Source organism: Diospyros lotus, chromosome 7 (genome assembly GCF_014633365.1).
Source record: "Diospyros lotus cultivar Yz01 chromosome 7, ASM1463336v1, whole genome shotgun sequence".
Taxonomy (NCBI): domain Eukaryota; kingdom Viridiplantae; phylum Streptophyta; class Magnoliopsida; order Ericales; family Ebenaceae; genus Diospyros; species Diospyros lotus.
This window is the reverse complement of record NC_068344.1, coordinates 10,988,962-10,999,504: the sequence shown is the minus strand read 5'-3', so window position 1 is coordinate 10,999,504 and position 10,543 is coordinate 10,988,962. Positions and strand designations below refer to the sequence as shown.

General features: G+C 33.3%; 1 non-coding gene across 1 annotated transcript; it reads right to left on the bottom strand.

The window, feature by feature from the left end:
- Positions 1-1,574: 1,574 nt before the first annotated feature.
- Positions 1,575-1,681, bottom strand: LOC127807049 (small nucleolar RNA R71). Its single transcript, XR_008024588.1, has one exon. It is a non-coding gene; the product is annotated as a small nucleolar RNA R71 (small nucleolar RNA).
- Between the last annotated feature and the right edge of the window lie 8,862 nt (positions 1,682-10,543).

Below are 10,543 nucleotides of genomic sequence, written 5' to 3'. Positions count from 1 at the left end.
TGAAACTCTCCATATTTACTTTCTGTGTTATTGTTTTATTTTCTTAAATTAATTCCCCCTAATCAATTGTTTAAATAACATTTGAGTTAATATATTTTTGATAATTATCATCCGATCCTCGTGGGAACGATATTTTACTCACTACTTTATTACTTGTGCGATTCATACACTTGCGGAAAATCGCTATCAAATTTTTGGCGCTGTTGCCGGGAATCGAGAGTTGATAATATCACTATCAAATAACTCATTTGTTAATTTAAACCTATTTTATTCTGTATTAATTTTTCTTTTAATTTTGTATATTTTATCTTTTGTGTATGTGCCAGTATATATGTTATATTTTTATTATTTATTGTTCCATTAACTACTATTTAGATTCCATTTATCAATTCTCATTCTAGTTAATTTACTATTATAATTTTGTGTTTGTGTGTTTCATCTTCGATTTTTATTGTTATATATTTGATTTAAAAAAAATAAAAAAATAAAAAAAATTATATATATATTTATATATTTAAAGTAAAACCTTAGCAACCCACTCCACCATCTTGGCCACTATAAATTGGCACACTTTTCTCCACCATAACCCATAATAGTAAATTAAAGCCAAAAACAAAATCTATAAAAGAATTTTAAAGATGCTGAAAGAGGACTTGAACCTAAGACCTCGTAGTTAACAATTACATACTCTAGCCATCTAAGCTATTCTAGTTGTTTATCTATTAGTTGTTATATTTTTTCTATATCTCTATGACGTTGTATAGTTTGCACATAATTTTATTTTAATTATTATTATTATTATTATTATTCATATTGCATTTAGATCCAAAACTATTATTTGACCACACTATTTACTAAAATTAAATATTCTAGTTGCATTTTAATTTATTTTATTTTATTTTTCTTTCTTATATTACGTTTAAAATTTTTATTTTATACTTTGGTATCTAATTTTTTTATTATTATTATTGTTTCTTGCCTTTCATTTTATTTGATTTCAATTTAATTTTTTTTCTTCTTATTACTTACATATGATTATTTTTTTATATTTTTGTTGAACCAAGTGTTGTGCTTTAATTGTGTATGCAACGTGTTAGAAGCCTTGAGCTTATTCTATTTAATCCTGAAATTGAACACACTGTTCGTGGGTTAAGGAGAGAAAGAAGAGTAACAGAATAACAAGCAACCATGAACAACGAAGTAGCGAATAGAACATTGAGGGAATATGGTGTTCCATAAATAATTACACAAGTTCAAACATTATATGACCGACAGTTCAAGCCAACAATTTTGAAATCAAGCTAGCAATAATTCAAATGATCTAAACTTCTGTCCAATTTTGTGGATTACCCAGTGATGATCCAAATGTTCACATTGCAAATTTCTTGGAAATATGTGACACATTCAAACACAATGATGTATCTGATGACACCATTAGATTAAGGTTATTTCCTTTTTCTTTAAGAGATAAAGCAAAGAATTGGCTAACATCACTTCTTGTAGATACCATCCCTACTTGGGATGAATTAGCTAGCAAATTCCTAACTAAAATTTTTCCACCGACAAAAACTACAAAGATGAGGAATGACATCACAACCTTCAGCCAAGCCGATATGGAAACTTTGTATGAAGCTTGGGAGAAATTTAAAGACTTGTTGACAAGGTGTCCACATCACGGGCTTCCTAAATGGTTGTTGGTCCAAACATTTTACAGCGGATTAAGCCATTCGACAAGGATCACTATTGATGCAGCAACTGGAGGAGCTTTGATGAGCAAATCCACTGATGAGGCTTATTATTTGATGGAAGAAATAGCTGCAAATAATTATCAGTGGCTTTCAGAAAGAACTATGCCAAAGAGATTAGCTGGGATACATGAAATTGAAGCATTTATTGTTTTAAATGCTAAGATAGACTCTATTTATAAAAGACTAGATCAGTTGAGTATTAATGTTCATTCTGTTATGCAGGTTTGTGAATTATATGCTGGGCAACATGTTACAAGCGAATGTGATTGCTCTTATCCCCACCTTATAATTTATATTATTTAATCATTTTTCAATGCAAAATTGGTCGAGCGTTTATACTCGCCAGCGCATGAGTGTGCATTGCAGCACAAATTTATTTACTGGATGGGAGTCCATATCAATTCGCTAAAAGATCTTTATTAAAATAGAAATGAAAGCAGGGAAAATAATTTTTATATGCTGAACGAATTTGTCAGACCAATTCAACTGATATTAGGAAAAAAAATTAAAAAAAAAAATTGAATGTGCGACTGAAAACCAAACATCTCGGGTCAAGACAATTTTAGTGCCGATCCAAGTATTTCCCAAGACTCACAAAAGATAGTATCATCAAGTTAAATTAATATTAAGATTTTTTGCTATTGATTACGTTTTGGGATAATGATGGTTCTAATTATAGTAACTGATATACATGGCATGCCGACTCTAACTTAAGCAACCACTATAAATCGAAATGTATATAAAGTACACTTGAGCTTGGGGATGATGATATTTCTAGATTGGGCAACCCACATACATGGCATGAGGGTTTCGAGTTAGGCATATACCCCAATCCAAACTCAACTGCTTGGCAAAAAAACTAAATATTAATTTTAACACCTCAACTTATAATGAAGTCCAGCTAACTCAGGAAATTTTGGCATCAGACACTGTCCTTGCCTTGACACAAGAATTATTAGCCACACATCTTCATATGAAAATTAATTAATAGGAATTTAAATGACAGAAATTAAATAACGATAATTAAAATTGTGAAAATTAAAAGACAGTATTTAACTGACCATATCAGGCGGTGGATAATAGAAAGACGAGAATTAAAATTGCAGAAATTAAAAAACAGTATTTAACCGACCATATCAGGCAGTGGATAATAAAGATAAAAAAAAAATAATAGAACACAACTATATAGAAAGTAAAGTTGAAGAATTGAGAGAAAAATTTTAAGAACACAACTATGCTTTTATTTAGGAGAAAATTATATCGTTACAAGTGCAACCAAGTGAGCTATTTATTGTCCACAAGATGTAATGGAAACCACACAATTATCTAATTTAATAATACAAAGATAAACAAAATATTTAATTTAATAATATAAAGATAAACAAAATATCTAAGAAGCTTCCACAAGCTGGGCATTTAGTTTTGGACTTGGGCCTTCCTTGTTTGAAGTATGCAATCCATATATTATATATATAATATTTATTTTTTTTATTTTATATATTTTATATATATTTTTTTATATTAATATTTTTAAACCTGCACGCAATCACAAAATGCATATTAATATTCAATTTAAACTAATTTAAGATCAAAATAAGAGTGAAATTATAACAAATTTTTTACAAAATTGACCACTAATTAGAATGTCAAGCTAGAAATCCTTTTGCAATATCATGTTTCTACAAAACAATGTTAGTCAATCTCCTAATTCAAAGTTTTAAACCAGCCAAATTCATCTTCTATCATTCTAGACATCCAAACCAAATTGATGTTTTGAAACTATTGAAAAGATGAGATAAACAATAAAGCATATTTAAAGTAAGTTTTATTTCACTTAGAATCGACGGTTATTAGGCTCAAACACTCACTCAGGTAATAATCTCCACTTCTATTGAGGGATAATGCAGTGTGTTAATCAGCTAATTACCATTGTCTTTTACTTTATGACTGATAAACAAATTTCTAATTGTTGAACACTCGATCCATGCAAATCACATATTCTAATTCCATACATATATATTTTGAAATAAGAAATCAATGCATTCATGTTTCGTATTGCAAACTTAACCAGCTATCAGTGTATAACTCCAAAGCTTTAGGGATAGCGTTATTTGAAGCACACACAGTTTGTTTTTTAATTTTTAATAGGTGGGGATAAAAATAAACAATTCACACAAAACTACAAACATGCAATTGCAAATTCATAGTTAAACATGGACCCGATATTTCATAAATATACCTTACTTCACCCCAACTTGAATTGCAGTAATAAAATAGGGTTGTTAGGAATACCTATAACTCCACAAGTCTATAAGTTTACTATGAATTGCTAAAACTTCAACAAACAAGTGAGAATACCCTATATATATATATTTTGTCCACATCGAAATAAAAAAAATTCATGCAAGTCATAAAATAAAGAGATGCGTCTCAAGAGTACAAAAAGTACTCCTTACTCAGCCATCGTATCATAGACTTGCCTTATAGAGATAAATCTAAATTAATCGGACTCCTTTAACGCTTGTTTCTAATTGCTTTAGACCATTCTATCCGATGCTCGTAAGAATCATGCTGTGAAACATAAGCGTGTAATTTCTCTAGCAGCTCCTTAATGGTGGATGCAGAAATGAGAATCTTTTTTGCTGAAAGAGAAATGAACTTTTGGTCCACAGCCTGATCAAGAAAAGAGAGCAACCCCTCGAAAAAATGGTGAACATTTAAAAGTCCAATGAGTTTGGTATAAAGATTCATCTTGGCCAGGCGATTATACAAAAGATTTGTTTAAGTGTATCAAAACCTCTTGGTAAAGTAATGAAGGCGTCTGACTGACAAATCTTACAAGCAATGCTCTCAAACACAGAAGTGGTTCTTATAAGTTGAGCGCATGTAATCCCGAAAATCTATGGATCAGCTAAAGGGATTGGCATTTCATCTACCACATATGATTTTCCAAGATGTGCAGCTTATGAAACACATCCATTCAATCCACAACTTCCCCCTCCATATACCAAATTAATTTTTTTCTCTCTCAATTTTAGGCTAAGTTCGCTTGTTGCAACTGTGTAACGACTATCACTCCCGAGTTGAGAGTCGCATAGTATACATATGGTATTGATTCGACGAATTAGCTGGCCATCCATTTATGTTAGTTCTTTATGTATGCCCTGAAAGTAGAACTGGTTAAAGAGGTTTGATGATCAAAAGGAGCTACACAAATTCAACAATAAATAAACACAAACAAAAATCATGCGTGTATACAAGTAGTTGTGATTGTAGCTCACATCTTCCTCTGGTTTTACGTCTAGAAACGGCTTAAACACCTTCTATGAAGTAGGGATAGGCTTCCCATCCAATTTTTTTATAAATTGGCAAACATGGTTATTTTTAATCAGATTCTCAAGACTATAGCATTGGTAGTCACTTCTGAACTGGGTCCATAAAGCAAGAAGTTCTCGTTGCACTATTCCACACGCATGCATCTCAAGAGTCAATCGGATATCATCCAAAGACTCTTTACTCAATCCATCCTTTATGAAATTAATTTTATCTTCTCGATTTATGGACACGAACTCAACAGATTTGCATCATGTGTTACAGGTCCATCAAGCACATTTGTGATAATTATTTAATCTTTTCGCTCTTCATTTTTTTGAAAAATTACTCTTTCCCAATCCTGGAAAGTGCTTAAAACTAGGTGGAGTTTCGCCAGTAAATCGAACTTTTGCTTCAATCAACTAGCGAATATCTTCAGGGATGTTTTTACACATCAACAGCCTAAGTTTTTCACACCTAGTAGCATACATTTTTTTCAAATCATTTTGTGGGAGAAATGGATAGTACTTGCGAATTTTTGAGAGCTAAAGATCATTTTTTTTTTAAAACACAACTATAGTAAGAAAAAAGTAAAACAAAACTATGAACCTTACAAAAGAGACAAGAGTACCTAATCGAAGAACAACACAAATGATAAAAGATTGAGCTCACAGAAGTGTGGCTTGCCTCATACAGATATGGGGTCTCTTATAGGACAATGGAAGTCACTATTCCAACAACCACACTTGGCTCGAGGCGTGCCATAAGTGCAGGGTCACGTTTGGTGTCTCTTTTTTCAACACTTGGCATCTATTTTTTTCTTTATATGGCAGTGTGTCATTTCTTTTATAGGGCAGTGTGATTGCACTGCCCGAGAAAAGTGGTTGCCATCAGCGTTAAGTCTGCCTCCTTCTTTTCTCCATCTTCTTTTTTTTTGTGTGTGTATATATATATATTTATTTATTATTATTTTTAAAAAAAATAATTTTTTTATTTTATTATATATATTTTTATTTTTCTTAGAGTTTTTTTTAAGAGGCCCAATAAAATCACATATACCACACAAAACAATATTAGCAAGTCAAACAAAATTATTTGCATAATAGATCAATTTCAAACACTAATAAAATGTATTATATGCATTATCAATTACTTACCTAACAACATTTCACAATTTTTTTTTTTTTTTCTAAAAACACTTATTATTTTTTTTGCATTATTTTATTTTTTTCGCTTTTTCCAATTTAGTATCAAATAAGTGGTCACGCATTGAATCAAAACATTAAGCATCAACCGTGAAGCACTTACAAAATTATTTTCAACAAGATGTAAATTGATTTTTCTAATTAAAGCACAAATATCATTTGAAAACTCATAAACCAGAGGTGTTTGTTTTATTAAATTTAAATGTGGAATGTTAATTCTAACTTCTGTAAACACCTTGGACATGTCTATTTTTATGTGATCCCTCTCTAGATAGACTAGCCTAAAGGACATAAATTTAGGCTCACGTTTGGCTAGGCTCATGGTATCTTCACATTTTGGCTCTTGAGTTTTATCCTCTTCTTCCTCCTAGGCTTCTTCTATTCTCACATCATTTTGGTCCAATTTTTCCTCCCCAAGACATTGACCTACGGAATTTTGATTGGGTTGGATTGGAAGCTCGCCAGGTTCACTCAAGTTCAAGGTTTGTGTAAACTCGGTCAATTGTTCTAAAATGTCACCTATGACCCTACTGGTATTGTAACGGCTCGTCTACTGGAGCCTCTTTATGCACAAAGAGGATCCGTGAGAGGGTCATTACTTAGATGATACCGAACAATAACACAAGCTAAAACACACCTATAACCCTTATTGAAACCATACCTTTTCTTTTACATCATATAACTCATAATCACAATCCTTACATAAACATTCACACTGTGTGCCCACCTGGCTTACATAACATACCCTCAACTCATGAACATGAGAGTACTACACTGACCAAGCACGCAACACCCAGGATCTTGTTTCGGGAGAACTCTGTACTTGCTATCATGACTCGATGATCTGGACCCAACTCTGACGTACACACCTGCGATCTCAAGATACTCTTACTTGGAATGATGGAAAGCAAACGTGAGTCACGAGACTCAACAAGCTCTAGAAAGAAAGGCAATGGGTTAAAGACAGAACTCTTCCCATAACACCCTATGCAAATCATGCCAATGTAAAACCATACCATGCCATGAACCATACGTGCTTCTACCTCGAATGCATAACATAAAGTATCTTTGCACATAAACGGTCATTAGGGCCCACATAAGACACACATTAGCGCCCAAGTCCCACATACAAACCTGTTGCAGCCTTAGATGGGCTACCCATATCATCATTCCTGACCTGTCTTTTCTTGTCCTTCAAAACCTTGCACTCCCCGGCTAACCTACCTGGTCCGTGTCTCATAATCCACCCATATCATAGCCTTGCACTCCCCGATTAATCTACCGGGTCCATGGCATCATCAGAATCACTCTCCTCACCATGCAATGCAACACATAAGAAATGCAATGGCTTTTGCAGCATAAATGTGATGACAAGTCCCCCATAAACCAAGCATCAGGATATGCTACACCCACGTAGAAATTCACACATGCGATATGCTCTAAATGCACCGGCTCACCTAAGGAACCCAAGTTGGCTCTTAGACCAATCGGGTCATGCAAATGCTCACACATCCCATCACACACAACGCATGTCCCAACAATGAATGCAACCCAACCCCATGCAGCACACATAAAATGATATGCACACAATCAAGGCTGGAATCTGGCAGCAACAGCTTTTCTGGCCCGTCTAACGTTTATCGTAACAGCCGATGACTTGCGCCCATACATCCAGCCATCAACTGCCACAACCCACGGTCGACAGTTAGTGGCTTTGTAGCTCATACCCTTAAACACTCATAGACACCATTAACTGTATATCTTCTAAACTTAGCATTACATAACACTTCTCCATAACTCTTCATGTACTTGGCCACATAAACATCATGATACCATTCTCGTTCTCCCCTCGTCTCAAACATAGAAAACTGTCTTAATACATATTTTACCGATCACTGCACTTTTCTCATTAAAACTCATAACATAGCCTCATTTAACCATAACCAACTCTTCCAATAGCCTAACCCAACGGGTTCGGCATCATTCCCAAAAAAAGTAGAGCGATATGAAGCCTCGTGACGGACGGAATAAACAATACCAAGACATCACTCACTTAGTTTATTTTATCTTCAATAAAGCCATTATTAACATACAAGTCATGGAATGGTTGCCACGCGAATTATCATTATTAATGCGTGGAACCGAGTCATAGTGAGAGAGAGTTTAAAATACGAAAAACCACAGGGACTTTAGCAGGAAATTAAGAACACGAGGAGAGGGTTAGCAGCTTGCCTGTAACCGGTTGATTCCGGCCTCTCTTATGCTCCTGTTGCGAAATAAAATGTTCTACTGAAAATACTAAGATTACTATTCATAATAATCAAATCTAACAGCGTAAAATTCATAGTTTCATCGTATAAAATCCATAATTTGAACATGTACCGCTTATATTAATTTTACTCACTCACCTGGGTATTTTAGGCATCGAATAACCTCAAAAACTCTTTAATTTCCTCACTTTTCTTCCCTTTTTCCTTCCATTTCCAACTACCATGCGCCTCCTCTTTCTTCTCCAATTCTTGTCTCCTCCCTCTCCCTCTTTTCCTCTCTGTTTTCACCCAAAATTGGCCTTTTAAAACGCAACAAAATGCTACTTGGCGAGTAAGGTGGAATGGGCGGCCCAGGGGCCGCCATGTGGCGCACCTACAGCCACTAATGGCTGCCATAGCCCCAGCCCGAAACGATGTCTTTTCGGGCTAGTCTTGCTGATTAAAATCAGTAATTTCTCTCTAGCGTGCGCCTTTTTGCGGAATCAAACCTGCAACCTCCAGCACACCACCCTCGCGCGCAACTGCCTGATCCAGCTGCCACCTTCAACATATAGGTGCCTTTAATTAATTTTAAGGTGACTTCTAAGACATTTCCAGAATTTGCACCAGTGCCTTGGAGCTTCCGAAAATGCCATTCACGCCTTTAAACTTCTTTTATTCCTTATTCCTCTTACACCCTAAATTTCTAGAAATTCACCCAAATTAATTTATTTTAATCTTTTCTTATTTCCATAAATATTCTCAAATAAAATAACTAATTACCTAAATTTTCTATTTCCTCAAAACAATATAAATAAATGCTTTCTTTTAAATTTCTAAATATTCAATAATGACCTTAAGTACCAGAATTTAATAATTATTATTTATCTCCAAATTTCGGGATGTTACAGGTTTGTTCTCGAAATTTGGTCACTTGTGCATTAAAGCTCATTTGACCTTGCATAAACTTTTGAATGGTGTTCTCTAAGAATTTCTCATCCTAAGGTTGAGATATTTCCATATTGCGCAACCCACATACATGGGAGGAGGGTTCTGGGTTAGGCATATACCCTAATCCAAACTCAAGTGCTTGGTAAAAAAATCTAAATATTAATTTTAATACCTCAACTTACAATGAAGTCCAGCTAACTCGGGAAATTTTGGCATTGGACACTATCCTTGCCTTGGCCCGAGAATTATTAGCCACACATCTTCATATGAAAATTAATTAATAGAAATTTAAATGACAGAAATTAAATAACGAGAATTAAAATTACAAAAATTAAAAGACAATATTTAACCAACCATATCAAGAGGTGGATAATAAAAAGACGGGAATTAAAATTGCAGAAATTAAAAGACAGTATTTAACCGACCATATCAGGCGGTGGATAATAAAGATAAAAATTAACAGAACACAACTATATAGAAACTAAAGTTGAAGAATTGAGAGAGAAATTCTAATAACACAACTATGTTTTTATTTAGGAGAAAATTATATCGTTACATGTGCAACCAAATGAACTGTTTATAACCCACAAGATGCAATGGAGACCACACAATTATCTAATTTAATAATACAAAGATAAACAAAATATCTAATTTTAATAATACAAAGATAAACAAAATATCTAATTAAATAATATAAAGATAAACAAAATATCTAATTTTAATAATACAAAATATCTAAGAAGCTTCCACAAGCTAGGTTTTTAGTTTTGGGCTTGGGTCTTCCTTGTGTTGGGCTTGGGCCTTCCTTGTGTGAAGCATGCAATCCATATATTATATATATAATATTTATTTTTTTATTTTATATATTATTTTATATTAATATTTCTAAACTTGCACACAATCACAAAATGCATATTAATATTCAATTTAAACTAATTTTAAGATCAAAATAAGGGTGAAATTATAAGAATTTTTTTACAAAATTGACCACTAATCAGAATGTCAAGCTAGAAATCCTTTTGCAATATCGAATGCAAAGCAAGCTCACTATATTTCAAATTTCAATTGACAACAAAAC